The following is a 13,918-nucleotide window of genomic DNA, read 5'->3' on the forward strand; positions in this document are numbered from 1 at the left end:
TTTCTTTAATTTGTAGAGGTTATTGTAGATATCTTCAGTAGATAGGTCCCCGTTAATCCAAGAGGTCTCAACGAACAACTGACATTTAACATGTTTTTTTGACCCTTCCCTGATGCAACTAAGTGCCGACCTGCTCATAGTCGACACATGCTGTTTTTTGCCTTCTTGCTTGTTTTTTCTTTTGTGATATTTTTTCTTTTTTTCTTTTGTGATGTTTTTATGGTGCCCATGACGTGTTGACAGTCTTTGTACCGTTCCCCCACTTCCCTTGTCCCTCTCTCTCCCACCCTCCTTGTCCTTTCGTTCCCCTGGTGTGATTAACTTAATGGTGTTCACTTCTCTTTTAGGTGTTCAGTAACTGGCCGCATCTGAGCTGCTGTCCCGGCTCTAGCACCGCTGTCTCCTAGCAACAGACGCGTCCTATGGAAATCCCAATGACGTCAGCCCACCAGGCTGAGTCAGATGACCAAACAGGAAGTCGGGGCTCGGAGTAGTGAGTGACAGAGAGGGCAGCGCGAGGTTGATCCCGGTCCACACTGTTTAATGTAAGTGCTTTGTCTCATTGTCTGTGTTCTCACCTTGATAACGGATTAAAATCCGAAACGTCGGTACCCCCTTGTGTTGTCTGCCTCCCACTGCTATATATATATATATATATATATATATATATATATATATATATATATATATATATATATATATGTAGTGCATAGCTTATGTTAACCATTTCCCTAGATGATTAGTGACAGGTGTGTTGGTAGCTGCTCACCTATAAAAGCACAGTCTGCTGTGAGCTTCAGACCAGATACCATGCCTGGAATCAAACATTGATGTGATAGCTATGTGTATTGTAGCCATATTGAGCGATAGTGTTAGGACCTGCAGAAAAGTGGGGTCCCGTGAAGGGGGCTGCAGGCTTAAATGCATTGATCAGTTCATGAACCAAGTCTCCACTATTTATTATCAGTTAATTTAGTGTGTGCAGAGCCCATCCAATGTCTGTTTAAACAATGTGGTCACAAGCCATAGGGCACCCCAAAACTAGGAAAGGTGAGTGCCGATGTTAAGTGTATATATATATATATATATATATATATAAAAAAAGGGTACCCCTATCTGCGCACGCTACTAGAAATAGAGCAGTTCAGAGGGCTAAGGCTAAGATATATATATAATGGTTTCGGGGGCGGCACTCCAAGCGTGCAAACACTGTCCGTGAACGCAGAATGAGCCGGTGCCCTCCACTGACAGCCCTAAGCTGTCAATATTTGCGCATCTTTGTGGGGTCGGCGGCACTCGGAAATGAACACGCACACACCAGGTTGTGATACCAACGTTTCGAAGCACGCTTAACGCACCTTGATAAAGAAGCCGCCGTGCTTCGAAACGTTGGTATCACAACCTGGTGTGTGCGTGTTCATTTCCGAGTGCCGCCGACCCCACAAAGACGCGTATATATATATATAAATGTCCGAAATGGCACAGCACAGCCGATAACAAAAGTAACCTTTGCCCGGTGCCAGCTGTAAGCCCTAGGTAGGGCTAATATAATATACTCACGCTGCCTTAGGAAGCAGCTACAGCAGCACCCGGGATTCAAAAGACGAAGATAGGCAGGTACACTTGCAACGTTTCGATTTTATTCATAAAATCGTCATCAGGCATAAAAAACAGACACTTACAGTACACCTTATATCCCCAAACCCTAAGTGAGCGTCCACTTACGTTTCCCGCGTCTGGTGCCGCTCTCCGTGCAGCGCGAATCCTGGCTGCGTCATCTCCCTGCGTGCAGTGAACGTGAGGCATTCCATCCGTCACCACGGCAACCGGCGCACGGCAGTGACAAACTCACACGTGTGTCCAGACATCCAATGGATGCCCTTCCCCACGAAAAGAGTCAATACCGTGTCCGCTGCCATGGTTACTGGACAGACGCCCACAGACACCGCTGACAGGAAGAGATAGCACAAACCAAGTAACACTGTGCCGGGCGTGCTAGTGATCCCAGGCGGGACGCAAGTGCAGGCAATAACAGAAAAAAAATAAAAATGGCAAAAATGGCGGAATACACATATTATAAAATACAAATACAATAATACAATTAATGTACATAATGCGTATAAAGGATTCATGTAAATACAGCGCCAGACAATCAAGAGCATCTCAAAGAAAAGAATCAGAACACCAGACAAAAAAATTGAATTGGATAATATATGTCAAAAAGGGGCAAATACAATATAAATAAAGGAAAAAGATTACAACCATCAAAAAGTTATAATCAACCGCATAGATAATAATATTTAATATTTTATAAGAATGCATGCAGACCAAGGTGGTCATTAAGACCGTGGGGAGACATAGTCCTTAGTCTAAATATCCACCTCGACTCACATCTCAGGAGAGCCAATGACCTATCACCTCCACGAAGTCTTTGAGGGATATGATCTATAATGATATAGCGTAAGTTGGCCATGCTGTGGCCAGCCTGTGCAAAATGCCTTGCAACAGGCTGGTCACTGGACCCTGAAAGCAAAGCTGCCCGGATGGCAGATCGATGTCCTGCCATTCGATCCCGTAAGTTTCGGTCAGTCTTTCCTACATAATGTAGTCCACAGGGACAAGAAATTAAATAAACAATAAATTTGGTGGTACATGTCAACCTGTGGCGGATGCTGTATCTCTTGCCACTGAAGGGATGTACAAAGCTTTCTCCAGGGGTCATGTTCCTGCAAGTAGTGCAGTTGAGGCATCTGTAACAGCCATTGCGCCGACCCAAAAAGCCCGAAGAGGAGGGCTTATCCGGTGTGGGCGCAATGTCTGTCTTAACTACCCAATCACGAATATTTTTACCGCGTGTATAGCAAGGCATAATGGCAGTATTGATTAAGCCCAAATCACGGTCAGAGCTCAAGAGGGGCCAATGTTTTTTGGCCACTTGTCAGATAACACCACTACAAGGATTGTAGTGGTTCACCCACGGCATCTTTTTATTAACAGTGTGGTCCTGTTTGGTTTTAGGAGTGAGCAATGAGGACCTAGGGATGGCCAATGCCTTGCTTTTTGCTTTTTGAAGCAAATCAAGGTCATACCCCCTTACCAAAAATTTGCTGATCATAATATCTATTTGATGGGAAGCTTCAGACTGGCTGCTACAGATCCTACATGCCCGCAAAAATTGGGAGAAAGGCAATCCAAATTTTAATGGCTTGGGGTGAAAGCTATCCGCATGTAGGATAGTGTTGCGATCAGTTTCCTTGCAGAATAAGGATGTGGAAATACATCCATCATCCAGACCCACTGCCACGTCCAAGAAATTAACCAAATTCGCGTCAATGTTAAACGTAAACTTTAAAGGGGAAGATGTCCCATTGTGTGCAACAATAAATTCCTCAAACTCATTTTTAGTACCCGTCCAAATATACATATATATATATATTGCTGAGCAATATATCTCCTTAAGAGTGGTATTGAGCACTCTTTGGTGTCCGACTGTTTATGGCCAAAAATAGGTGGTTGTCCCTCCGTGCAGTTTGAGTGCACACCCCCGTGTACGCTCAGATATACACCCAGTTTTGCCCAGTTTTCTGGCCTCTCCCCTAAAAACGCCCACATCATGCCCACTGTCACCGTGCGATTGCGGATAGGATTTTTTGCTCGGGACAGTCCGTTCGTGTGCGGGGTGCTGACGCCGCACATGCGCATAGCGAATGGTACGCATGCGCAGTTGAAAAAGACCTCTGGACCGTGCGAACGCGATCCTCCTGCATCAACCAGAATAACCCCCTATGCTACTATGTTTCTGAAGAGAGAAAAAAAAACCACTATTTTATTTAAAAAAATGTAAGTGTTCCTATTAATATAAATGTGCTTCTCCTGTAGTTCCGTACAGTCCACCAATGCTCTCAAGCCTTCAGGGTCTCTCTCCGTTTATCTCTCCTTATCACCCTTGCATTTATCTCTTGTAAAGGCTTAATACATCTGCCGCATTATTCCATCCTTAACTATATTTAACAGACAACATTTCGGGGTAAGGATAGTCTCGTTTATTCCCAGATTCACTAGGGTCGATTTAACCTTGTCCCAAAATCCCTGTACTACCCGACACCCCCATACCAAATGTTACTATGTTACTATGATCATGCTCAGTGCTCAATGACCTACTCCCTCTCGATCAGCTTGCGTATGGCCAGTGATAATAAAGCCTCAGAACCGCCTGGCGCCTGTGTACTACCATCCATACGCATTGCACAGACTATTGATAATCACCTGGCCTGCGAGTTCACTGCTGTGCGGTCATACCTGAATAACCCCCAATGTCACGTGTGGGGGGACATGACATGACTCTGCCATGAACCTGCAGGTCCCCTTTAGAGAATGTTTCCCTGCCTGGGGTAGAAACAGTATGTGACATCTTGCACGCTCCGTCTCTGCCTGGGGCGACTCCTGACAAGCACTCTGGTCTAACCAGGGGATTTGGGAGAAAAAAAGCCATTAACATTTCTATTTAGACATTGTTTTTATCTGTAGCAAAAGCCCAAGAAACAGGATTAACCTAAAACCAGTGTGAAATGTACTATACAGGGCCATTATCATGCAAATATAACCAGATCACCCTGGATGGAAATTCTAGCTCTCCGGATATTCCAGCACATGGGGAAACTCTGCAGTAATATGTTGGGGCGTATTTACTAAGGTGAGAGTTCTGCTGGGATGTTCCGCCTAGCAACCAATCAGATTCAATCTAGCATCTTCTATCTAGAAGGTGGTAAATAAATAAGAATTAGAATCTATTGGTTGCTATGGGAAACAACTACGAGTGACAGTCATTGTATTGTACATTACTGATAGAACAATGCGAGACGGCCATTCCGGCTAACATATTTCCTGGGCTGATTGTAAGGTTGGATTAGTTTCACCCCAAAATGAGAGAATAAACTGTAAATTTAATAAAGCTGCATTTTAGGAGTAAAGAATACATTTAAAGTAAAGTTCATTTAATATTAGGGTTTGTAACAAAAAGATAGGTCAGAAATTACAACGTCCCAAACTTCACCATCACAGTGCATGTTTTCAGGATATCCATATTTTAGTTCAAGTGGCTTAATTAATACCTCAGTCAATTTAATGTAAGCATCTGTTTTCAAGCATGGACCTGTATTGGAGAGAGGAAACAACGAAGCACGTGTTGGGTTTTCACCATTTTTTTTTTTAAATTGAGGGCCAGATGCACTAAGCTTCAAAAGTGATAAAATGGAGAGTGATAAACCACCAACCAATCAGCACCTCTCTGACATTTTTCAAACACAGCCTGTAACATGGCAGGTAGAAGATGATTGGCTGGCTGTTTATCACTCTCCATTTAATCACTTTTGAAGCTTGATACATCTGTGGGAGTGGGGGGTACAGATAAAAAGAAAGAAAGGGGTAGGGAGGGATAGGTAATGGTACATTTGCATAGTACAGCAAGAAAAATGTATACATTAGTGTAACAGTCCTGTTTTCTTCAGCAATGTGGGTTGTATTAGTATGCTGTATATACAGCTTTACTGGGAATGTATTTTTTTATAATCCAGCCAAGGTGTCCATATCCCGGTTGAGGAAAATGATGGGAGTAAGGTAAAGGTATGGCAGCTGTTTCAAATTCAAAATGTGAATGATTGAGCAGCGTCCTTTATTTCAGTTAAGCTGTGTACGGACAGGGGCGATAGAGGCTGAAATCGCTGAAAAAATTGCCAGTGATGGGAGTGTGCCCTGGCGAAAAATCGCCGGGTGCGCACTGTCGTTTTCAGCCCCATTCTAATTGCAAGCTCCTGCGACCAGCTGATTACCTCTACGGCACCGCCGGCAGAGGTTCCCTTTCATCAGTGACCATCTCTGGTCGCTGATGAAAAGGAGAAACTGAGCAATATATCTCCCCATGTGTACGGGGCTTTAAGCAAGGTATATTGGTAGTCCTCCAGTTGCATGCTGGGAGATGTGTAGTTTAAAACAATAAATGACCTATTTAGGGGTTAAAGGGTGGGGGGTTATCAGGGCCAGTCCACCACTAGGCAGCTTTAGAAATTTGCCTGGGGAGCTGGCCACTGGAGGGCAGCAGTTGGGAGCATTCCCCCCCCCCTGGATGGAGGTCAGTGGAGCCGGGGGCAAATCTTCCCCACGTGGAACGACTCGGCTGCCACCAACGCACCCCCCCCCTTCCCTCGTGCAGTGACTCGTCGGCCGTCGCCACATCACCTGCCCCCCAACCGTGGAGCAGGTGAGCGCCTGGGCGTTATACTACCTCTAAGGTTAGGGGTGGAATTGAGTTCTACCTCTAACACAGCCCTGATCTGTAATTACAACTAAAAAGCCTGTCCCGGTGGCTCCTACTTCTGGCACGGCATATGTGATGTCATGCCATGAAGTGGAGCAGGCTCTGTGCTTGCTGAAGACAGGTGAGAGGGGGCTGCAGGGACTCAGAGGTGGGGAAGCTGCTGGAGGGACTCAGGACATGGAGCTGCTGAGGGACATGGACAGTGAACTGCAGGAGGGACACAGGGCATGGAGCTGCTGAGGGACACAGGGCATGGAGCTGCTGAGGGACATGGACAGTGAGCTGCTGGAGTGACACAGGGCATGGAGCTGCTGAAGGACACAGGGCATGGAGCTGCTGAGGGACACAGGGCATGGAGCTGCTGAGGAACATGAACAGTGAACTGCAGGAGGGACACAGGGCATGGAGCTGCCGAGGGACATGGACAGTGAGCTGCTGGAGGGACACAGGGCATGGAGCTGCTGAGGGACATGGACAGTGAGCTGCTGGAGGGACACAGGACCTAAATCGTCTGCCTTACGGAAGGGGTTCAAACAGGTTGTGGCCAGGGTGTAGCTTGTCCGCCAAGATCTTTCCTGCACGCTTATTGACCCTGGCTTGGTATAGTTTTTGGACAGTGGGGAGCTCCACCCCAATGATCTTTTCTGACATCCTCACCACTCTTTGCAACCTTCGTCTGTCATTCTCGTTTGCTCCTCCGAACCAGATTGTGATCGAGGAGCAAAGGACAGACTCTACTATGGCAGTGTAGAAGATGAGCAGCAGCTCCTGCGGGATGTTGAATTTCTTGAGTTGCCTCAGGAAGAACAACCGCTGCTGAGCCTTCTTGACAGTTGTAATGATGTTGGGACCCCATTTGAGGTCGCAGGAAATCTTTGTTCCTAGGAATTTGAAGGAGTCGACCCTCTACACTACTCTGTTGAGGGTCGACTCCTTCAAATTCCTAGGAACAAAGATTTCCTGCGACCTCAAGTGGGGTCCCAACATCATGGACAATGAGCTGCTGGAGGGACACATTGCATGGAGCTACTGAGGGACACAGGGCATGGTGCTGCTGAGGGACATGGACAGTGAGCTGCTGGAGGGACACAGGGCATGGAGCTGCTGAGGGACACAGGGCATGGAGCTGCTGGAGTGACAGAGATATATGTGTATAAGCAGCACAACTGTGGACATTATGTGTATAAGGGGCACTACTTTGTGATTTAATATGAATTAAGGGCACTACATGTGGTGTAATGTGTGTGTGATCTTGCTATTGTGTGTTTAGGGCACCCATTCCCTGGCACTGGTCTCAACATTATACCACACACTGTAAGGCCCATTGCACATTTTAGCGAACTTTGTATTACCAATAACACTTAAAGCCACAAGCCCTAATGCCACATAAGGCCACACGATGCCCATTACATACTATATAACAAACTGTAATGCCGATCCGGAGGAAGTAGAGTACAGTATGCCGGGAAGGGAAACAGGACCTGGAGGAGGTAGAGTACAGTATACAGAGAAGGGGAACAGGACTCGGCAGAGGTACAGTAGAGTACAGTATCCCGGGAAGGGGAACAGGACCCGGAGGAGGTAGAGTACTGTATGCCGGGAAGGGGAACAGGACCCGGCAGAGGTAGAGTACAGTATGCTGGGAAGGGGAACAGGACCCGGGGGAGGTAGAGTACAGTATGCTGGGAAGGGGAACAGGACCCTGAGGAGGTAGAGTACAGTATGCAGGGAAGGGGAACAGGACCCGGAAGAGGTAGAGTACAGTATGTTGCGAAGGGGAACAGGACCCGGCAGAGGTAGAGTACAGTATGCCGGGAAGGGGAACAGGACCCAGAGGAGGTAGAGTACTGTATGCTGGGAAGGGGAACAGGAGCCGGCAGAGGTAGAGTACAGTATGCCGGGAAGGGGAACAGGACCCATAGGAGGTAAAGTACAGTATGCCGGGAAGGGGAACAGGACCCAGAGGAGGTAGAGTACAGTATGCCGGGAAGGGGAACAGGACCCAGAGGAGGTAGAGTACTGTATGCTTGGAAGGGGAACTGGACCCGGAGGAGGTAGAGTACAGTATGCCGGGAAGGGGTACAGGTCCCGGCGGAAGTAGAGTACAGTATGCTGGGAAGGGGAACAGGACCCATAGGAGGTAGAGTTCAAGAAAAAATTAGGTTGAGGTACAACCAATCAGGCGCAAACACTAAAACCTCACCCTTAGAATAAGGTAATATATAAAAAAATGGACGGCTGCTCCCAATTAACAAATTGGATGGTTTGCTAGAGTGGAACAATAAACATACGGATGTATGTGAATAAAAACATGCATCCAGAGAGAGCCACACAATTGGAAATAGTTCAAAGCACTCACCTCTCTGCTGGTTCTGCCACACTCACATATCTCCTGGTCCTGCCAATACCCACTTCTCTGCTGGTTCTGCCACACTCACCACTCTACTGTTCTGCCACACTCACATATCTCCTGATCCTGCCACACTCACCTCTCTACTGATTCTGTTACACTCACATATATCCTGGTCCTTCCCCACCCACCTCTCTGCTGGTTCTGCCACACTCACCTCTCTACTGGTTCTGCCACACTCACCTCTCTGCTGGTTCTGCCACACTCACATATCTCCTGGTCCTGCCAATACCCACCTCTCTGCTGGTTCTGCCACACTCACCACTCTACTGTTCTGCCACACTCACATATCTCCTGATCCTGCCACACTCACCTCTCTACTGATTCTGCTACACTCACATATATCCTGGTCCTGCCCCACCCACCTCTCTGCTGGTTCTGCCACACTCACCTCTCTACTGGTTCTGCCACACTCACCTCTCTGCTGGTTCTGCCACACTCACATATCTCCTGGTCCTGCCAATACCCACCTCTCTGCTGGTTCTGCCACACTCACCACTCTACTGTTCTGCCACACTCACATATCTCCTGATCCTGCCACACTCCCCTCTCTACTGATTCTGCTACACTCACATATATCCTGGTCCTGCCCCACCCACCTCTCTGCTGGTTCTGCCACACTCACCTCTCTACTGGTTCTGCCACACTCACATATCTCCTGGTCCTGCCACACTCACCTCTCTACTGATTCTGTTACACTCACATATATCCTGGTCCTTCCCCACCCACCTCTCTGCTGGTTCTGCCACACTCACCTCTCTACTGGTTCTGCCACACTCACCTCTCTGCTGGTTCTGCCACACTCACATATCTCCTGGTCCTGCCAATACCCACCTCTCTGCTGGTTCTGCAACACTCACCACTCTACTGTTCTGCCACACTCACATATCTCCTGATCCTGCCACACTCACCTCTCTACTGATTCTGCTACACTCACATATATCCTGGTCCTGCCCCACCCACCTCTCTGCTGGTTCTGCCACACTCACCTCTCTACTGGTTCTGCCACACTCACCTCTCTGCTGGTTCTGCCACACTCACATATCTCCTGGTCCTGCCAATACCCACCTCTCTGCTGGTTCTGCCACACTCACCACTCTACTGTTCTGCCACACTCACATATCTCCTGATCCTGCCACACTCCCCTCTCTACTGATTCTGCTACACTCACATATATCCTGGTCCTGCCCCACCCACCTCTCTGCTGGTTCTGCCACACTCACCTCTCTACTGGTTCTGCCACACTCACATATCTCCTGGTCCTGCCACACTCACCTCTCTACTGATTCTGCCACACTCACATATATCCTGGTCCTGCCACACCCACCTCTCTGCTGGTTCTGCCACACTCACATATATCCTGGTTCTGCCACACTCACATATCTCCTGGTCCTGCCACACTCACCTCTCTACTGGTTCTGCCACACTCACATATCTCCTGGTCCTGCCACACTCACCTCTCTACTGATTCTGCCACACTCACATATATCCTGGTCCTGCCCTACCCACCTCTCTGCTGATTCTGCCACACTCACCTCTCTACTGTTCTGCCCCACTCACATATCTCCTGATCCTGCCACACTTACCTCTCTACTGATTCTGCTACACTCACATATATCCTGGTCCTGCCCCACCCACCTCTCTGCTGTTTCTGCCACACTCACCTGTCTACTGGTTCTGCCACACTCACATATCTCCTGGTCCTGCCACACTCACTTCTACTGGTTCTGCCACACTCACATATATCCTGGTCCTGTCACACCCACCTCTCTGCTGGTTCTGCTACACTCACATATCTCCTGGTCCTGCCACACTCACCTCTCTGCTGGTTCTGCCCCACTCACATATCTCCTGGTCCTGCCACACTCACCTCTCTGCTGGTTCTGCCACACTCATTTCTCTTCTGGTTCTGCCACACTCACCTCTCTGTTGGTTCTGCCACACTCACATATCTCCTGGTCCTGCCAATACCCACCTCTCTGCTGGTTCTGCCACACTCACCACTCTACTGTTCTGCCACACTCACATATCTCCTGATCCTGCCACACTCACCTCTCTACTGATTCTGCTACACTCACATATATCCTGGTCCTGCCCCACCGACCTCTCTGCTAGTTCTGCCACACTCAACTGTCTACTGGTTCTGCCACACTCACCTCTCTGCTGGTTCTGCCACACTCACATATCTCCTGGTCCTGCCAATACCCACTTCTCTGCTGGTTCTGCCACACTCACCACTCTACTGTTCTGCCACACTCACATATCTCCTGATCCTGCCACACTCACCTCTCTACTGATTCTGTTACACTCACATATATCCTGGTCCTGCCCCACCCACCTCTCTGCTGGTTCTGCCACACTCACCTCTCTACTGGTTCTGCCACACTCACCTCTCTGCTGGTTCTGCCACACTCACATATCTCCTGGTCCTGCCAATACCCACCTCTCTGCTGGTTCTGCCACACTCACCACTCTACTGTTCTGCCACACTCACATATCTCCTGATCCTGCCACACTCACCTCTCTACTGATTCTGCTACACTCACATATATCCTGGTCCTGCCCCACTCACATATATCCTGGTCCTGCCCCACCCACCTCTCTGCTGGTTCTGCCACACTCACCTCTCTACTGGTTCTGCCACACTCACATATCTCCTGGTCCTGCCACACTCACCTCTCTACTGATTCTGCCACACTCACATATATCCTGGTCCTGCCACACCCACCTCTCTGCTGGTTCTGCCACACTCACATATATCCTGGTTCTGCCACACTCACATATCTCCTGGTCCTGCCACACTCACCTCTCTACTGGTTCTGCCACACTCACATATCTCCTGGTCCTGCCACACTCACCTCTCTACTGATTCTGCCACACTCACATATATCCTGGTTCTGCCACACTCACATATCTCCTGGTCCTGCCACACTCACCTCTCTACTGGTTCTGCCACACTCACATATCTCCTGGTCCTGCCACACTCACCTCTCTACTGATTCTGCCACACTCACATATATCCTGGTCCTGCCCTACCCACCTCTCTGCTGATTCTGCCACACTCACCTCTCTACTGTTCTGCCACACTCACATATCTCCTGATCCTGCCACACTTACCTCTCTACTGATTCTGCTACACTCACATATATCCTGGTCCTGCCCCACCCACCTCTCTGCTGGTTCTGCCACACTCACCTCTACTGGTTCTGCCACACTCACATATATCCTGGTCCTGTCACACCCACCTCTCTGCTGGTTCTGCTACACTCACATATCTCCTGGTCCTGCCACACTCACCTCTCTGCTGGTTCTGACCCACTCACATATCTCCTGGTCCTGCCACACTCACCTCTCTGCTGGTTCTGCCACACTCATTTCTCTTCTGGTTCTGCCACACTCACCTCTCTGTTGGTTCTGCCACACTCACATATCTCCTGGTCCTGCCAATACCCACCTCTCTGCTGGTTCTGCCACACTCACCACTCTACTGTTCTGCCACACTCACATATCTCCTGATCCTGCCACACTCACCTCTCTACTGATTCTGCTACACTCACATATATCCTGGTCCTGCCCCACCGACCTCTCTGCTAGTTCTGCCACACTCAGCTCCCTGCTGGTTCTGCCACACTCACCTCTCTACTGGTTCTGCCACACTCACCTCTCTGCTGGTTCTGCCACGCTCACATATCTCCTGGTCTTGCCACACTCACCTCTCTGCTTGTTCTGCCACACTCACCTCTCTGCTTGTTCTGCCACACTCACCTGTCTGCTGGTTATGCCACAACATATCTCCTGATGTCATTCTCGGCGGACTCACACACCTGCGGCTCCTCAGTCCGTTGGAGCGGGTTAGTGTTTTTGTGGTTTTTTAACCCCCTTGATGCCTACCACGGACTGAAGAGGACGTGATCTTTACTGGAGGTGGCAAGTATCATTTTGGTTTTTGTTTAGTTTCACGGCGGCAGCATAGCCGCCCGCTACTTCCGGGTTCATCGCTCGGAAAAGTATCTAAAATAAAGTCCATGCCAGCGTGAATTGCTTCATACCCCCACTATCCACGTTGGCATGGAGTTGATTTTATATAGCGTGGCGAGCGTAGCGAGCCCATAGCGTGGGCGAGCGAATCGAGCCCCGCAAGGGGACACAGACGCTGCTGCGACTGAGACGCTGCCGCCAGGAAACTAAACAAGCAGCATAACTTTTTTCACAGGTACTACTGGAGAAGAGGATCGAACATATGTGATCAAGATCAGCGAGCATGTATGATGGTGTATGTATGTAATAAAGTTCTACTTTATTCAGTGCGTGTGTGTTTATTTGGGTATTGGTCCTGTTGAGGAACTACAAGTCGTAGTGAGCCCATTAATGTCCCGCATGCTGGGAATTGTGGTTTGCAAGTCCCTGCTTGTGAGGGAAGCTTGCTGGGACTTGTTGTTCTACCCGGCACCCACCGCCCGAATGACCCCTCCATAAAATACTAACACTGAGACTCTGCGTCTTTGTAAATTCTCAGAGTTCTCAGGCCATATTTTCGCCAATCCCATTCATACCCGTTTGTACATCAGATCGGCCTTCGTGGTAAATTTCCCTCCAAGTGTTATTATTGTTGTTCCTTTCACATCAGAGATTCTGGAACATTCAACACAAACTAATATAATATACATGTGGTGAAATTTACAAAGATGAGAGTTTGATTTCGCATGAGATGTTGCTACAGTACGGGCAACCAATCAGAAATTACTTTTCATTTATTTAGCACCTCATAGAAGGGATTCAGTATTGAATCCCGGCCAGGGGCGTAGCTAAGGGTTCATGGGCCCTGGTGCGAAAGGTCAGCTTGGGGCCCCCCTACATACAACAAAATTAAAATCTCTGTCTGTTTATATTTTAATACTCTATTTGTAATCTCCCATATGTATTTCGCTTCAAAATATGGCTGATTCCTCATACCTGTAAATCAATTCTATTGATTTTATTTATTTTTCCCTTTTTTCCCCCAGATAGCTAAACACCCAGCAGAAATACAGGAAAAAAGTATTTATGAATTTAATAGTCTCAAGTGTTTTCTGGATGGAGCAAAAAGGAAGTTTAATGGACACAGAAGATGCTCATAAGCTGCAGGATAGATTTTCTTTCTTCCTTTACTCTGGCACACACCATTCATAAAGTAAAAGTATTCAAATTTATGGAAA

At 48.1% G+C, this 13,918-nt stretch overlaps 1 protein-coding gene across 1 annotated transcript in view; it reads left to right on the forward strand.

Annotated features, from left to right (window-relative positions):
* The first annotated feature begins 476 nt into the window (after positions 1-476).
* The window catches only part of LOC146019766 (serine protease 27-like), a 39,430-nt gene continuing 25,988 nt past the window's right edge, over positions 477-13,918 (forward strand). The window contains exon 1 of the mRNA XM_083152304.1: positions 477-545. The gene's annotated coding sequence lies outside the window, so the exon portion shown is untranslated. The remainder of the gene's footprint in view (positions 546-13,918) is intronic.

This window comes from Crinia signifera, chromosome 7 (assembly GCF_055691185.1).
Source record: "Crinia signifera chromosome 7, ASM5569118v1, whole genome shotgun sequence".
Classification (NCBI taxonomy): domain Eukaryota; kingdom Metazoa; phylum Chordata; class Amphibia; order Anura; family Myobatrachidae; genus Crinia; species Crinia signifera.